This window comes from Lepidochelys kempii, chromosome 3 (genome assembly GCF_965140285.1).
Source record: "Lepidochelys kempii isolate rLepKem1 chromosome 3, rLepKem1.hap1, whole genome shotgun sequence".
Lineage (NCBI taxonomy): Eukaryota > Metazoa > Chordata > Testudines > Cheloniidae > Lepidochelys > Lepidochelys kempii.
The window spans coordinates 196328208-196345806 of NC_136382.1; the positions used below are offsets into that span (position 1 = coordinate 196328208).

Here is a 17599-nt window from a genome sequence, read left to right on the forward strand (position 1 = left end):
CCAAAGAGCTTGCAATCTAGATAGACGGCACAAAGTATATGAGAAAGGGATAGCACATAAAAGTGGAGTGAACAAGGATTATGGTAGGAGGGGATTAGCTAGATGGACAGCCAAAGGTTGGGAAAGAGTAGCAGGGTTGGAACAGACAGCCAGTCTGTGCCAGAGATGAAGTGTTCTGAGTGAGAACTGCAGTCATCCTCCAAGACTACTGGTCCCTGCTTCTCCAGCTGTTACTGCTGGGCGTAATCTCTGACCAGTTCATCCCCCCCAGTTTCATTCCTGAGGCCATGTTGCTGGGGGAAGTAGGGATGCCACCTGGCTCCTAGTGCCTGCAGGAGCAGGGGATCTCCCCTCCACAGTTCCAGGTCTGGCAGGGCTGTAGGGGAGAGGTTGTTTTAACTTGACCCCCTTTTTACAATGGTCCCTCAATGCAGCAGTACCTGCTTTCATGTACTCAGAGATGCTGTGCACCCTCAACTCTCATTAATGGAAAATGAGGGTACACAGCATCTCCTATGAGTAAGCCTTTAAAGAGGAGGCAGTTCAGTTTCTCGGTTCAGTGGTGGCTACAGGCCTGAGGATCCTACAGGCCTTATTAACACTAGTTATTTCAATTAAAGTGCATGGGAATGTATTGGCAGGAGTAAAGGATTGCAGTTTGGCCCCTAAGAGTTGTCACAGTGTACCATATTTTAAGCTATGAGGCGGTTTTATTAAGCTAACTAGAAAAAATTCCTACCATGACAGGTTCGTTAATGTTAGTGGACAAATTCAGCTTAGACCAGTTTTCACAATTATTAGCCTCCAAATAATTTCTGGAAATTATTTGTCCCCCCTGAAAACCAGAATTGCTGCTGCAAGGTTTCAGAACTGATTAGGCTGGAAATGATTGTTTGCTTCGTCCCTCTTTCCCTTCCATCTCCTAAATTGAGATGTTCTTCAGAGCATCTAGTTATCCTGAGCATGGCAAAATTTAACAGAATGATTAACATATGGGAAAAGCTTATAGGATATGACTGAAATCTGCAGAAGGCAGACTAAGAATCAGGACACAACAAATTCTGCATTTTGGCTGGGGATTAGACTAGATGACCCTTGCTGTCCCTTCTAACCTATGGTTCTATGATTCTAAGAGAACATTGTAATTCCACTGCTGTAACCTAGAAACTGAATTCAAGAGTTTAGTTTACTGCAATACTTGAACATCTGTTTTTTGTTTGTTTAATTTGAACACTTTAACCCTTCAGATAAACTAAGTATTAACCTTGGTATGCATCCTGACGGTGTCTTTTAACTAAGTTCTTTACTTTAGTTACTCATTAAACTGCTAATAGAATATTTATGGTTGTACAATGAAGCAAGTAAGAGTAAATTAGAGTTAAGTTAACAAGCACAACCTTAACTCTGTCCCCTTGTATGCAAACTTGAGAGCAAGGTTTATAATTACGTGTTATTTCTCAAATAATGCAATAGAATTCTGTGATATGTATGTCCTTGCACTGTGTGTGTTACCTGCATACATTTTAAAGTCCAAAACCAAAATGTTAAAAACATTTAGATTGCAAAGCCAAGCACTTAAAAGTTGGAAATGTCAGATTTATGGTTGCAAAAGGAGAGAAAGGGAAATAGTGATTCTTAACAGTCTCTATCTCAGCCAAACCTGAACAGAATTTCATAGTACCAAGAAAAGGCACCATTCCCCTGCCAAGAATGGAACACTTCTCCCCTGAAATTTTTTTTTGGAATAGTGCCAAGTGTTGGGCAAGCTAGGTATAAGACCTTATCTAAAGACAAAAGTTGGACTGATTGAATTATGGTTATTTTTGAAAAAAAAGTTGTATAGACAAGGTCTTGGGGTCACTACCAGCTCCCTCTATAATGCCAGACCTACTCAAGTATGTGTGGTAACACTGTACTGTCACAGCTGCAGTTTATAGAATGTATAAGCATTCCTATTACTACACAAGAAGGGATGCTTTCCATGTGACCAGCATTCATTCCCACCTCAGTTGTCCAGCACCTTGATGCTGTCCTATTTCCTGTGTGTGCCAAGCTTCTGTCAGGCCTGTATATTGAACCTGGATCTTTCGCATGGCCTTGCAAAAGCATTAGGCCATTGACTCTGCTGACAATATTTTAATTGTAATAGTTTTGTTGCATTTTCACATGTGTGAAGCTGTAACATGCCACTATTTCCTGTCTTTGAAAAATACTACTTATTGTAGAAACTGGAGTAGACTTAGTTACTCGGCATTATTAGGATTGGCAATCATTTTATGGCAGCGTTTTTAAGTTTCAGAAGTCTGTTTGTAAATTGTTAGCATGTTGAAACTGTTTAATCAACTGAACCATTTTGGATAACTGAGCATTTGAGTTTGTGGAATACCACTGCACTAGACTAGTGATAGAACACAAGGCATATACCATGTTGGAAAAGACAAGCTAAGTACCAAAATGATGACTTTGTTTTCAAAGTCGTGTGTGTGTGAGCCTTCGGTTTTGTGAAACTTTAGGCCCCATTTGCACATAAGAGAACAGCTGCTTGCTGACCATTTTGAACAACAGGCACCCCTAGCTGGTACTCCTCTCAACTGGTAGTTCTGTTTAGCTGCTAGAGTGGATGGGCATAACAGCGTGGATGGGCATAACAGCACTTCCTGTTATGGTGTTGAAAATTATTTTCTTTTGTCTACACTAACAACTAAACTGAACTCAACAATAGAGGGGACCTATAGTTCAAAGTTTTTGTTATAACAGCAACAGGCCATTTTCCCAAAGCAGATGGGGCCTCAGATCACATACCCTAGATCCAACTGGAAGTGCAGTCTCCAGTCATTGTTTTTGGACATGGTGAGTTTACATTCACATGCAGCCTAGCAGCATGCAGTGCTATAACATGTCAGCTAGCACCCACGCTTTTAATCTTTTCCTTCATTCAAGTTTAGTTTAATGTGATAGACATTATTATATTCATCCAAGATAAACAGTTTTGTCCATTAACTGCTGTCCAAGTACATATTAGAAATAATGCTCTCTGATTAAATGCACTCCTACAGCTCCATTGGCAACAAGTCTTTCTTTCTTTCAATTACCTCTTAGGATTTTAATTGAGATGGTATCATTTGTATACCAGTATAAGTGTTAGATCTACATGTATTTGTATTGCCTTATTACTTGTGGTCTTTAACCATACTTAATGCTGGGCAAATATTATAGTCCTGTATGAAAGGAGGGTGTGTGGGAAAACTAAATGGAGAAGCCAGGGGAAGTATCATTAAAGTTTATTCCTTTAAACTTAAAAAGCTAGTATAATACAGCAGGTTCTATAAAGCATACAGTGTACCTGCAAGTGGAAGACCCCCCCCCCCCACCCATGCTGATATACCCAAAAGATGAAAAGGGGAGGCATATTATGCTGAATAGGACTGACAACCCTCTGCTGCTCTCCTTTGTGCTTTGATAATGGACTGCCACGTAAATCTCCTACACTGGTTGACTATACAGTGGATCCCCTTTGCCAATCGTATTTGGTTCAAACTTCTTGCCCTTGCCTTCAAGGCCCTGTGCATCTCTGCCCCTGTCTGGATCTCTGGTTTCATTTCTTCCCATATCCCTCTGACCTCCTTGCTCTGCCAGTGATGCCAGCCTTCGCATCCCCTCTGTCCAATCTGTTTGCTTATAACTGTTCCACTTGCTATGGTATCTGAGAGCCTCCCAAAAGGGAACTAAAATCACAATAGGTCATAGGGCTGATCTGCGGCCTTAATTCCACTGGGGAAGTTGAGGTTACATGGTGATTTTGCCACCCTACACATTGAACTTGGCTCCAGTCTACCAGATTCCCTTTTTTCATTATTCAAATCACTCCTAAAGAATCACTTCTTTTTGAAGCCCACAAACCATAACCCATGTCGGTCAAAGAAGGAAGCAACAAGAGACGTGCAGATGAGAGTTAAAAATTACCCTAGTGGAACCATCATGGCAGGAACACAACAACTTTAATCCGTGTGATCCTTTTATTGTAACCCCCTCCTTTGCTTTCCCTGGCCCTTTACCTTCTTTCCATCATTCTTTGCTCTTGCACAAATTAAACTCCTTGGAGAAGGATCAGCATGTAAAGCACCTACCATGTTTTTGGTAATGTACAAGTAATAGGACAGAGCCAGATTCTGCCCTACGTTTCTCTGTCTTTACATCAGTGTAATTGAAATCAGAATTTGGTCCACAGTGATCAGGTTAAATACTGTGGGCCAGATTCTGCTATCCTTACTCATGAGTAGGATCGTACTCAACGAGTAGTCCCATTGCTCAGGGTGAAGAAGGGTATTAGAATCAGGCTCTTAGTTATAAATGCAAAAACTTAAGACACTATCCTTCAAAGTCCAAGAAACTTAGTTATGGCTGGAACTCTAAGTTCACCCTCTTTTACTTACTATGCAGGATACAGATACGTGCAATGACATGAGATCAGAGATACACCAACTGTTTTTTTTAACCTCAAGTTCCTGTTGAAATAAATGAGTTGTCTAGTAAGGACTCACTGCATGCTGTCACCTGTTATTTTTAATGTGACTCTCCCCGTTAAGACACTCCTACAAACCTCACTTTTCCCAATTTATGTTCCATTCCCTACTCTTATGCCTCACTAGATAATCATTCAATTAATTTTTAATGTTTAATCATAGTTGACCTAAATTAATCAAACAAGTAAACTATGGGACGAACAAAGCAAGTATCATGTGTAACTTCTAAGTCTCTTTGTTGCATATTGCACCCTTTCTCTGCTTTTCCTAGTATTAGTGTTATCAGCCTAAGGCTCATCAGCTACCCTAGGAGAAACATGGAAATCAATGGGTTGGAGGTTAGGTTAGGCAGGTAATCCTTTTAGTGCATTATTTAAAGTTAATGGAAAGTGATATCATGATAATGCTGAATTCTCTTCTTTTGAACTAGTTTTTACACCTGATTAATATTAATGAAAGTGAGAGAAGAATCATGCCTATTGTATTTGATCTCTTCTAGGATTGAAAATCTGTTTTGGGACACAATTTTGGAAACCTTCTTTTTGTTGATAGTGGTTTATTTTAAGTATCGGTGGACTAGAGCTGATAGGGCCCATAACGGTGGTGCAGATGAATTCTGAAAACCATCAGCTCTAATAATACTCTTTATCAATGTTGGAGTTTTTCCCTATTAGCTTTGGGGCAGGAGGAGGATGTGCAGGTACTTAACGCATAACATGGATGGTTTTTAAATTTGTAAATTTTTTTTTTTAATTTTTAGTCTCAGCAAATAATTAAATTGCTCCTTAATTGACACTTGCTGCACAACTGTCTTGAAGCTTATGCCTTGAAATGTTGTTGCAAAATACATAGCCCTCTGGTGCCTAAGTCGTCTTGGAGAAGATGTGAGCAAAATAAAAAAAGCCCTCATTTACTTCAGATTTACAACCATGGAATGCCATTAACTTCAGTCTAGTTACCCCAATTTGCACCAGTGTAACTAAGACCAAATTTGGCCCCAAGGGTTACTGCTAGCACCAAATCTCATACTGGGAATTAAATGAGACATGATTAATGACTTATTTCATACCCAAGGTGACAACCCTGTTCTATAATTTTTTCCACACTGTGGATCACTTCCTTAAACATAGGTCCTTTGTGGACTGTCTCCCTACCCAGTCCTATACTGATCTCACACCTTTCTTGTGGCCACTACAAAACCTGTTTATAAACAAAAAGTAATGTTTAGATGGTCTGAAGGCCGGACAGAAGGAAGATAAACTTGTTCTAATGTGAATATGTTTACAGTACTGCATTTCCCCTGGTAACCTGCAGTCCCCACTGCTCTATTCTCTCTGGATCACTCAACGGTTTAGTTCTGCTCCTGTTTATTTTCTGCCTCTGCAGTTTGTCGTCTTTACATTGAAATGTACGCAGAAGAAAAGCAACAAAGACAGGATCAGCCAGAGAGGTGCTGTGAGTTGTTTTGATTTTAAAAGCCTTTTGGGGAAAAAGGGGATCCTGGACTGGGCTCCAACTATCAGGAAGCACCCTGTTTGAGGACCTGACCATTCCTTTTCCATTGTAACAGAAGCAGCTCAGTGGGCTGCTATTCTTCCATAGAAGACAGCTTTGAGAGCCACTGTTTTTAAACCATTCTCCAGAGTAAGTTTTCTGAGTCAGTGGTATGTCTGGAAATTGCTCTAGTTGTTGCCGCTTTGTTCAGCGAAGTACAGGGCAATATATATCATGCTCTAATTGAGTTACAGTACTTGGAACATTTCCCCTCCCACCCCCCAACCATTTTTGTGAGGAGGGGAGGTGGAAGGATTTGAAAACCTGAAAATGTCTGCCATTATAGTCAAATTGTTGGCAACAAAGCCTTTGTCTACCCACAAGGTTACTGGTGTAGGTAAAGCAGAATATGTGCTTATCAGTAAGGTTTATTCCCCATACAGGAAGGGGAATAAACTACACCAGTATAAGGGACCTTTGTGTCAGGTTAACTACATCAACAATACAGTTATACCACTATAACTATACCATTTAAGAGAGAAAAATTGCATCCTAACCAGAATGTTTTTACCAGTGCAAACACTGTGTGTAGGTTAGGTCTCAGTAGGAATGGTTTTTACCCTTCTTTCTTTTCCCCATGCCATATTTAAATGTGCTGTACTGCACTCATTTAAAAAACAAAAACAAAAAAACTTAGGGCTGTTTGATTAATCGCAGTTAATTCACGATTAACTAAAAAATGAATCATAATTGCACTGTTAAACAATAGTCGATTGAAATTAAATATTTTTGAATGTTTTTCTACATTTTCAAATATATTGATTTCAGTTACAACACAGAATACTAAGTGTACAGTGCTCACTTTATATTTTTGATTAGATATTTGCTCCATAAGAATGATAAAAGCAATTGTATTTTTTCAGTTCACCTCATACAAGTACTGTAGTGCAATCTCTTTATCATGCAAGTGTAACTTACAAATAATTATTAGATATGTTCATGGAGGATAGGTTCATCAACAGCTATTAGCCAAGATGGTCAGAGATTCAGCCCCATGCTCTGGTTGTCCGTAGCTCTGAGTGGCAGAAGATGGGAGTGGATGATGGGATGGATCACTCAGTGTTGTCCTTTTCTATTAATTCCCTCTGAAGCACCTAGCATTGGCCACTGTCAGAAGACCAGATACTGGGCTAGATGGGTCATTGATCTGAGCTAGTATGGCTGTTACATTTTTGAGTGAATATCAGTTTTGATAAGAGCAGGCATTTTGCAAACAGTTTTACACAAATGTTTGTGAATAGTGAATAAAGATACAAATGTGTTCAAAGTGAGCAGCTGTTAGTGTTTAGAAACATTTTAATTTCAATTTACGTATCATTCAACCAGCAGCGATGCTAAATTATCCCTGACAGAGGTGGTTTATCAAAATTTATTCCTCAAGAGCCTGTTTCTTGCCCTTGGAGTGGGTCAGATTGCAATAAATGGCTGACTTAAAAAAAAAATTAATTCCTAGGAGGAGAAACCTCCCCCCAAACCATCCTACAAGATCTACTCCCCAGCCCTTCCAGGTATACAACTTGGAAACCGTGCTGTTCTATCAATTTATACTCTATGCAGTTTTCAGAAGCATAGTGTAATCATGTCCGTCAAATCACCTTAATATTTGCTTAGTGGTGTTGCCTGCTTCTGGTTATGAGAGCATTTTTTTCTTTAAATGTGTGAGGGGAGTGTATAGATTTCCAAGTCATTGGCAACCCCCACCCCCAAGCAAAAGCTTCCCATGGACATGGAGTTCTGTCACCAGCAAAGAGGGAATTTGTTGCAGCAATCCTTTGTACTACCAATATTTTAACATCACTGGGCCAGTTGCAGTGTTGGCAGGTGCTCCACAAACTTCACCGCACATCTCTGCTGATAAACTGCAGTCCTAACCTGTAATATGCCTTGGCCTCACTTGAGTTAACACTTTGAGGTAATTTTGGTACAAGTGGATATCCATCAGGGCTGTCAAACTTAGCCACCTTGTGACTTAAAACATGTTTCAGTGGACCAATAGCCTAGTGAACTATCCTTAGGCTTAGCAGAATAAGAGATGAATTTGATTTTTATTTTTTATAATTTTGATGGATGATATAGATTTTTATTAAGGATTTTTTCCTATTTTTATCTCTGGAAACTTTCACAGTTGTGCAAAATTCTGGTGGTGGGCGGGGTGTCAGACTACAATTATTTAAAGACAGTAGACACTAGGATTCAAAAAGTTAAAGCTTTATAACCGTTAATACAAATTGTCGACGTCACATGTCTAACTATACTAAGTAAATATCCTTAAATCAAACTCAGTTCTCAAGCAGTATTTTTCTGTCTGTGTATATTGATTATTATTATAGATGGAAATATTTTCAGTTTGTGTGCATGGTGAAATTGACATTGAAAATCAAATCCTTCTAAGTTTAACTATTCACTATGGCCACACCAGAAAACTTTCTATGGGTAACATAATTTGTAACCTAGGGTGGTGTGAAGTGTTATGTATCAGATGTTTGAAAAAGATATTTGATCAGTGCAACACCTTTTTTATTCTGAGGGCCAAGATGAGGTGGAAGCAGCACTGGACAAACCTGTTTACATTAGGTTCTTCACTGGGACTACATTTGCAACATGATCAGCTATTCTCATGAAAAGGACTGCATTCAAGCTCAGAGTTCTTAAAATTTACTGGCATCTAGGCCGAATCCTGGAATCTTCACTAAGGCAAAATTCCCAGTGAGTTCAATGGACTGAGTAGGGACTTCAGGATTTTTCTGTTTGAAAATAATGTATGTTAAATGGCTGTTTGAAAATGCTAAGGGCCAAATTCTGTTCTCACTTTGGATTTATGCAGTGTAATACTTTATATTTACATTGGTAATGGGAGCAGAATTTGGCCCTCATATAGGCTATTAGGAAAAGAGTGCTCTAATACAGTGTACCTGAACATCAGAGTGTACTGTTGCCTACAATGTCCCTCTATCTTAACATTCTGTACTAAGCATTTTCTGACTTGCTCTCTCCACCCACACATCCATGAAGACAAGTGAAGGCACAGCAATGAGACTAGTGGATTTTGAGAACATGATTTTTAAAAACAAACATGCCATTTTGTTGGAACAAAAAATACTCACTTTTGATGATTGCATTATTCTACTGTAAATGAAATGTACTCTTCAGTGAGTAAAGGGTAAACAAACCTTTGAAAACAGGAAAGCATCTGGACAGGCCTTCCCAAAATCAGGGGCCTGGTCTCCATGGATGGTCGGTGGGGCACCTGGAGTATCTGGCCATGGAATGTTGAGTGTTTTTATCAACTGTCCCATACACTTCTGGGATAAGTCTAGGTTTGTGCTTTAGTGGTTTGGTGGCTTGAATTGCATGTGGAAAGTAAACATGAAAATATTTTTCTAACATTGACTGTAATTAGAGATGGAGAAGGACTGGTGTCTGATCTGCATATGTGTGAAGGGGCTCCTGAGTGGGGACAGTGCTGTCTCCTCACTTGGTTGCTGCCTCTTGGATTCTGGCCGCAAGTGAACATGGGGAGCAGCAAGAGAATCAGCTGTCTACTTGGCAAGTATCATTTCACTGCTGGTGGCCAGGAGGATGAATTGCGCAGGGAGACCTTGTTGGATGCACGAGATCCTAGCTGGGATGTGGCCTGGCATAATTGGGGCTCTGTGTGTGTCATTTGAGAAGCTGGTATCTTCACTTGGTATCCCTGAGTAAAAGTTTACAGTTTAAGGAAAAACATGGATTGTCAATTCCCACTTGAAACCCTAAATTCAGTTGTAAAAGTCCACGAAAAGTTGTATGTAACTGGTTTTAAAAAAAAGCATTCAGTCAGTTTTCAGAACTGGATTCAGTTCCCATAGCTGTTTGATGCTCGAAGATTTGCACCCTATGCAAGCAGTGTTTTTTGTGCTCATTTTTCATTCTAAGTGGCTGTTACTGCAGAAACACTTAAAAATATTCAAAAATTTGAATTGTTTAAGCTTTGCTGCACTAAAGCATTAGGGGAGTGGGAACCAACTCTACATTACTGAATCTCAGTTTGCATCTGAAAACAAGACTGGATTTTTGTCCCAGGTGTGTATAATTTAGGGATTAGAATCCGCCATTAAGATTTTCTTGCTACTGTTTGGTGATTTCTTTGTATTTTTTCTTAAGTTTGGATATGGCTAGACATTGTGTATAGGTGAACAAGTGGTTGCCACATCTTCTAGAATTCAGTAGTCTGTATATTTCTATATGCAGCAAACCTCTTATCCAAATCAGATTAGAAGGGTAGAAAGTAATGTCATTTTTCTATACATGTGGTACATAAGTGAGCTGCCCATAAGGCAGTAGAGGTAAAGGACAGATGAGAGTAAAGAATCAGAGGCACAATAGTTCTTCTCTAACCCTTAATAGAAAGGGAGAAGGTAAATAATTGAGGGAAACATTTAAAACAGAGGTTCTCAAACAGTGGTCCATGGACCAACAGTGGTCCATGAGCTTCATTCAGGGGGTCTGCGGATAGTTCCCTCTAAGGTGCACGCCTGGGTGGCCGCACACAAAAGAATAAAGAGCCACCCACCTAATTAGTGGAGCTGCGCAGGCATGGCTCCACTAATTAGATGCCTGGATCCTGGAGAAGACGCACATGTAAGGTGAGGTGGGGGTCTTGGGGGGAATAAGGGGTAGGTGGGAGGGGGCAGTGCAGGGCGAAGAGGGGGGTGGGGGGAATTTGGGATGTGCAGGGTGGCCAGAGAAAAGAGACAACTTTCCCCGGCTCCAGGGCTTCGGCTACCAGGGAGAGACCCCTCCTCTGTCCCAGCCCCAGCTCGGGGGCTGCTGTGATGGGGGATAGAGGGAGAGACCCCACTTCTTCCCAGCCCCAGCCGGGGGGAGAGTGCACATCCATCACATTAGAAAGGTAAGACTACTGATATTAAAATGTGAATTGTGTGCTTTTATTTGTAGAACCAAAAAAAGTTTGTTATATAGCACTTTTATCCAAAGCACTTTACGATAGTTAGCTAATGGTACAAACAACATTTGGAAAGAGCATTAAGTGGTGCGCCAAGACCCTCAGCAATTTTCAGGTGGTCTGTGGGGGGGGGGGGGGACAGTTTGAGAACCACTGATTTAAAACATAGGCAGGTGCTGTTTGTAATCTGTTGGAGTCAATTGGTTGCCATGGAATGGTGGTCTGTTAACTTGGTAACTTCAATATGCAAGAGAATTTAGTCTTCGCTAGTTAAATAATTGTGCATTACATAGAGACAGAGGATGCTGTACTAAAGACCATCCTTGTTAAGTAATCTCTTGCCTTGAGAGACACATACTTTGATTATCAGAAGGCCACCTCTGTTAAGCAGTCCATTTTTATTGCTCTCTGGAGGCATTGCTTAAGGCATACTTCTATGTGTTAGAACAACCTTAGAAAATATATGAATGGTAGAATATTAAAAATCTAAATATTAGAAGAAACTTGGACAACAATTTTAGCTCTGCATTCAGGCCGCTCCATGCTGTGACCCATCTCTGTAACCTACATATGGATAGCTAGTAGCAATAGAAATGTATTTGCCTTTTGTAGAGAACTGAGCACTCTGTGGCCTGCAACGTGCAGTCAAGATCATGGCAGATATCTGGAGTGTATATGGATAAATGGATCCTCCACTTGCATGTGGAGGGTGAATGAGTATGCCGATAGTCTGTCCAGAAAGGATGGATGGTGTTTTGGATTGTACGTGGAAGGTTAATGGAGAAATGTTGGCTGTTGCCGAAGGTGGGATTGAGGAGAACAGTTCGTTGGTTTACATACTGGGGGGAGATGTTTGTTGAGGCCATCTCACAAAAGGAGAGTGAATTGGAGGAGCGTATGTCATTGGGGAGTAACTCATGTAGTGAACTGATCATACATTAGTAACTAAAATTGGAGACAGAGTGGTGGGGGTATCTGGCTCCTACTGGAAATATACTTTCTCTCACACTGTAGTTTTTTGGTAAGGGGTATCTCCAGGGTGTCTACCCCAGGAGCAGTCAGACCATGTCCGCTCTTTTAGGGTGCCAAAACAGCCATGGATGTTTCTAAGACAGAAGTATCAAATGCATTCTGTGGAGAGGGCCATACTCCATTTTTAGCTATGGTCTGTGGGTGGGGTATAACTTAAGATGAAACACCAGCTTTGATCTCCAGAGGCATTTCCACTGGTGTCACTGGGAGGAGTGCACAAAGAGCAAGAGTGGAGCAGGACTTTTATATAGCAATTAAAGGTGGGACTTTCAGAAGTTCTAAGTGTTGGCCTAAACTCTGCAAGACTACAATCATTGGCTTCAATGGGAGTTTTACCATTGGCTTCAGTGCAGACAGGGTAAGTGCACAGAGCTGTAGAAAATCCCATCCTAAACTTTAGTCCTTGTGGTTATTTCTTTCTGTACCTTATTGTCACACTCAGTATCACTCAATGTAAAGATGTTCTCCTTCAGGACCAGTGCAAATTCTGCCCTTTCTTTCATTTCCTTCTCTGTTCTCATTCCTCACCATGTGGTCTTCTTCTCCCCCCCCCCCCCCCCCCGCCTTCCTTCTGCGTTTCCTTCTCTGCAGCAACTCCCAACTTCTGGGCTTTGTTCCATTCCTTGTCCATCCATCTGCTAACATTGTCAAAAGCAGTGAAATAGTTTATCATTGGGTTTTAGAGTTAATCTCTCTCCTTATCCCACTGTTAATCTCATTGAGAGTTCATACCTCTTGGAGCCATTGTTTTCCTGCTGTCTGCCCCACAAGGGGAGATAACCACTTATTAGTTTGCCCTTGGTTCAGATATTCAAGGTTTTCTTACAACCTTGATGGCTAGAAACTTGTTACTTATAAAATGAAAGCCCCTCTTCTGAATTGGTCACACCACTCACAAAAGCAAATGTAAAAAAACCCACCTGAGCCAGCAGCAAAGCAATGGAGTCAGAACCGCAAGGGTATATATCTGGGAGAGTTATTCAGTGTCCGGGCAAGACCCTTTCTCTGCAGTTAGGGTCCACTACACAGAAATGGCAGTGAGATCTTGTGGGGAGATTCTCCATTGTCCACATCGCAAACAATTCACAGATTCTGGCCCCCTTGGTAGCATCTCTGCTCAGGGAAATATAAACAGGACAGGAGTGTGAAAAGTGAGGGCTGGTGGTATCTGTGGGGAGTGGAGTTGCACAAGAGAATTGCACTCCAACTAGTGCTGCAAATAGCCTTGCTTTCACGAGTGCCAGATTAATCAAAGGGCTGGTCTACACACAGATTTTGTACTGCTTTAACTATATCTGTTTGAAACTGGTACTGTTAAAGCTGTACAACTCCTTAATGTACATGAAATTACATCAATATAAAAGTGTGTTTAAGCTGTGCCATTATAAGGTAGCTTTATACCATATAGCAGCATCCACACGAGAGGCAGTCCTGATGCTATTTTGGTTTTTTAAATAAATCCCACAAAAACATTGTATAAAACTTTTGAGGATAATCATGAACCTGTGAGACCAGTTGAGGATTGGATTTTTCCCCCATGTCTCCTCATGCCAGAGGTAGACTGATCTATAACCATCAGTGAAAGATTATATTTATTTGACCAGGGAAGAAAGTTGGACTGTTGCCCTAAACAGATAAGAGATGTTGGGCCAAAGGCTGAACTCTTACTGTGGTGCAAATCTGGTCTAACTGATTGGGTCTGAATCTCGCCGCAACTTTGCACCCTGTCTAGTCATTTACACGTGGGCAAAGAGACAGCCAAGTGAGCATTGAATGGTAGAGGCTACCAATGTCTTACACCCACTTTGCACTCACTTTGCTCAAATGTTAATAATCACTTGAGATGTAAGACAGTAAGGAATCAAGTCCATTGATTCAACAGGATTTGCTTCAGATTTACTAGAGTAAGTGTATGTCTGCACTGCGAAGTTGTCGACAAAACTTTTTTGTCTTTCACGGGTACACCCTACCCCTCCCCCCCCCCCCCGGTGAAAGACCAAAGTTTTGCTGACAGAAGTGGCAGTGTGAGCGCTCCTGCCGACAAAGCTAACGCCGCTCGCGGGGCTGGAAGTATTTTGTTGGCAAAAGTGCTGACAAAGAGCTTTTACACATACTGACTTTTAGGTAAAAGCTGGGTGGTGTAGACAAACCCCAGAGAAGAGATCAGAACCTGGCCCCATGTGTGTGCTATGAGTGAGCCCGTAAGAAGCAGCTGGCCGGCAGTGTCTGATGTCTGAAAGTGGATAGACACAAGTGGCATCTGTAGATGTGTTTAGAGCAGGTAAAGATCCAAATGTATCTGGTTTAAAATAGGATTGGCAATGCCTAAGGGCTCGTCTGCACTGCAAAATTAGGTCAATTTAACTACACTGCTGAGGGCTATGAAAAGTTTCAGGCCCTGTGTGATGTAATTAAGACTGCCTAAGCCCAGAGTAGACACTGCTAGATAGACAAAAGATTTCTTCCGACGGCCTAGCTATCGCCTAACTCCTGTAGCATCTGAACCATAGTGTCACAACTGCAGTGATTCTGGTGTAGGTGTACCCTAAGGAGTTTCTATTGTTGCTATCTTAGTAAGTACTATATTAGGGAATTGTTTTTGATGTGGGAGGTGAGGAAAGCTAGTTTGGTTAAGTGCTAATTTAAAAAACAAGATCAAACCGTATAGTCTGTATCAATACAGTTATGTAAGTAAGACTGACCAGAAATAGAACAGTCTCTGAGATGCCAATCCAGAAGAATTGCTAGGGATCAGGCTTGTGTTTAAAAACTGTATTCTACACCTTCTACTTCCTTTTCTTCCTTTTGGGGCCACCAATTAATGTGAAGAGGGTTAAGTGGGATGTGAGCTCTGATTTCAGCCAATGGTGTGTCGGCAGTGGAGTGTTTTCCTAGATTGCGTAATTCTTCTGAGCCAGCCCCCGGTTCAGTCTGCATGCATTACCAAGTGCTTAAGTAAATGAACACACAGCAGAGGCAGTCAGAGCCTGTGAGTTGCTGCGGTTTGAAGGATACTCTTGAACTCTGTGGATTTCATCTTTATTTTAAAAAGTCTGGCTTTTTTCACCCCCTTGCTCCCCTTTGTATAGCGTGTGGAAATACAGGAAGAATAGAGGTACTGGTAAGTGCCTGGATGTAGTAGTGCCTTTTGTTTTAATATCCTGTTTCTCTGTCTTGTTGGATTTAGTAGGCATTTTTTGATTTTTTGTAAACAAGATTAACGAATAAGTGAGTTTCCTTCTGTAAAAGTAGCTGTAGAATAATTCAAAGCATTTTATCTAATGTTTTTTGCTCAAATTGATGAGGGAATCTGAGATAATAGGCAGTGTGGTGTTTTTTGGCTCCTCTCCCTCCCAAAATAAGGAGAGGCTTTCAAAGTGTACATTATACACTGCATGTCTTGTCCTTTGAAAATAGTTTAAGATGATTTTGGGGCATCTTGATCTACAATTTAGGAATGAGACGTGATTGAAGCATTTGGTGTTGTCAAAACAAATGACTATAAACAGCAGTCTCTTACCAAAGTCTGAATATTTAGCTTCTTTATCCTGTGCATTGGTCTAACCAACAGTTTAATATTAAAGGTGCTATGAATATGCCTTATTGGTATTAGAACATCTGTTGTCTAAAAAATCGTATATGTTGCCATGTTATTAATTAATAGTCAGAAAGCTTGTCAAGAATCAAAGCTTTCTGGTCCAAATCTCCAGAACAAACTTTCAGAGGTGGTTTTGTAGTGGGGCAGGGTCTGTCTTTTTCCATCTGTTTTAGCTAAAGGTGCATTATATGGTAGATCCCCCAATGTGCTCAATCACAAAAACACGGGAAATCTCCATCCTGTATGCAAATGATTTGATAAATGGTCTTTAAAAAATAAAAACGTATAAATCTGTATTTTTGGCAAGTGTTTTAATAAACATGGCCAAAACTCTTGTGTACTAGAAGAGAGGCTTCGATCAATGACATAAAAACTGAAGAATTTTTTCAGGTGATATACTTTAGTTTCTAGGGTGCTTTTCTCTTGCCTCAACACGGAAGACTCAATGAAGGCTATAAAGGGCACTATCCTGCGTAGTATGCAGCTCTTCCTGGTCTCTGCCTCTTGAAGAACCAGTCCCTAACTGTCAGTGTTAAATGGAAAAGCTCTACTTTTTAGCTGATAGCTTTCTGCCTAGGGTAAGGATATGTTAATGTCTTTACAAGCATGCCACCTGATATGTTGTCATTTACTGCTTGTTGGTTTTTTTTTATTTAAAACCTTTACATGGAATCATATATTTATGTAGCACTTTCATAGTTGTAAGTCTGAGTAACTGGTGCAAAGGAGAGATCTTCCAATTTTTTTGAAATTGGATGAACTAGACTACATTACAACTGCAACCAAGGGCTGATTCAGAAAGCTGCGAGTTGAGAACCTGGTCCCATGCTCTTTACCTTCACAAGTCATTCATGAGTAATTTTTACTCTTGTGAGTAGTTCAACTGAATAAGGTTTGTAGTATTTGGTTGCAGAAAAAGCTCCATAGCCAACTTGTGGGCTTTGTGCAAAGGTTACGTGGTTTATGTCATTATTTTATCTTGAGACTTAGGCCACGTCTACACTAGCAAGCTTATAGTGGCACAGCTTTGTCCACACTGGTGCTTCTGTCAGTGTAACTTATGTTGCTTAGGGGGCTGTTTGTGTCACTCAGAGGTGTGAAAAAAGTTATACCAACAAAAGTGGTACTGTAGACATGGTCTTATTTAATGGGCATGGGAAGGGAGGGGTAAACTGCATGTGAACATACCACCTTGCAAGTGGCAAAGACTTCTCCTAATTAATGAGGTTATATGGCAATATCAAAGTTGCAGCTTTAAAATAGCCATCCTGTGCTAAAAGGTAATGTTCTCAGCTTCCCACACAGTGTCTCTGAATTACATCACTTCTCTGTGGGAGGACATCGTGGTTTCCTCAGAGGAGGATCAGCTGTTACTTTTCATAACAGAAAAATATGCTGATTTTTTAAAAAAATATTGCAGGGACTATTATGTAACTTTTTTCCCCCTTGAGTATAGTGTTAACATAGTTGATCAGATTCTGATCTCCGTGTAAATGCAGAGTAATGCTGATATGACTGTGAGTGGAATCTGACCCAGTGTGCTTAACCATCCTTTGAAGAGGAAGGTGCAGAAATTTTTTTAAACAAGTATGTAATTAACATCTGCTAAAATGTTTGCGTTGTTCATCAGACAAAAATGTTTTGTTCTTTATGCTGTGGTCCCTGAAGTCTCAAAGGGAATGTCTACGCTGCAATAAAACAACCTGCAGCCCCAACGGGGAAGGGTCTCAGAGCCCTAATGTCTACACTGGAATTTGTAACCCTATAGCCTGCGCACGGCGAGTCCAAGTCATCTAACTCAGGTGGTGGGTCTCTTAGTGCAGTGTAGACGTACCCAAAGACACTGATGCATCTTCAGATGCATTTATGCAAATGGAACAAATTGTGGGGCTACAGCAGAGATTTGTCAACTCAATGGAAATTAATGTTTAAACTGGAGAAAGTCAG

At 40.6% G+C, this 17599-nt stretch overlaps 1 protein-coding gene across 5 annotated transcripts in view; it reads left to right on the top strand.

Moving 5' to 3' along the window:
• The window catches only part of PELI1 (pellino E3 ubiquitin protein ligase 1), a 146865-nt gene that overhangs the window by 103768 nt on the left and 25498 nt on the right, over positions 1-17599 (top strand). The window contains exon 1 of one of the 5 annotated variants that reach the window (XM_073339508.2): positions 7075-8783. The exons of 3 other annotated variants lie outside the window; for them this stretch is intronic. The gene's annotated coding sequence lies outside the window, so the exon portion shown is untranslated. Of the gene's footprint in view, positions 1-7074; positions 8784-14928; positions 15176-17599 lie in introns of those variants that run through there. One more of the 5 variants, XM_073339511.2, reaches the window with a different exon arrangement.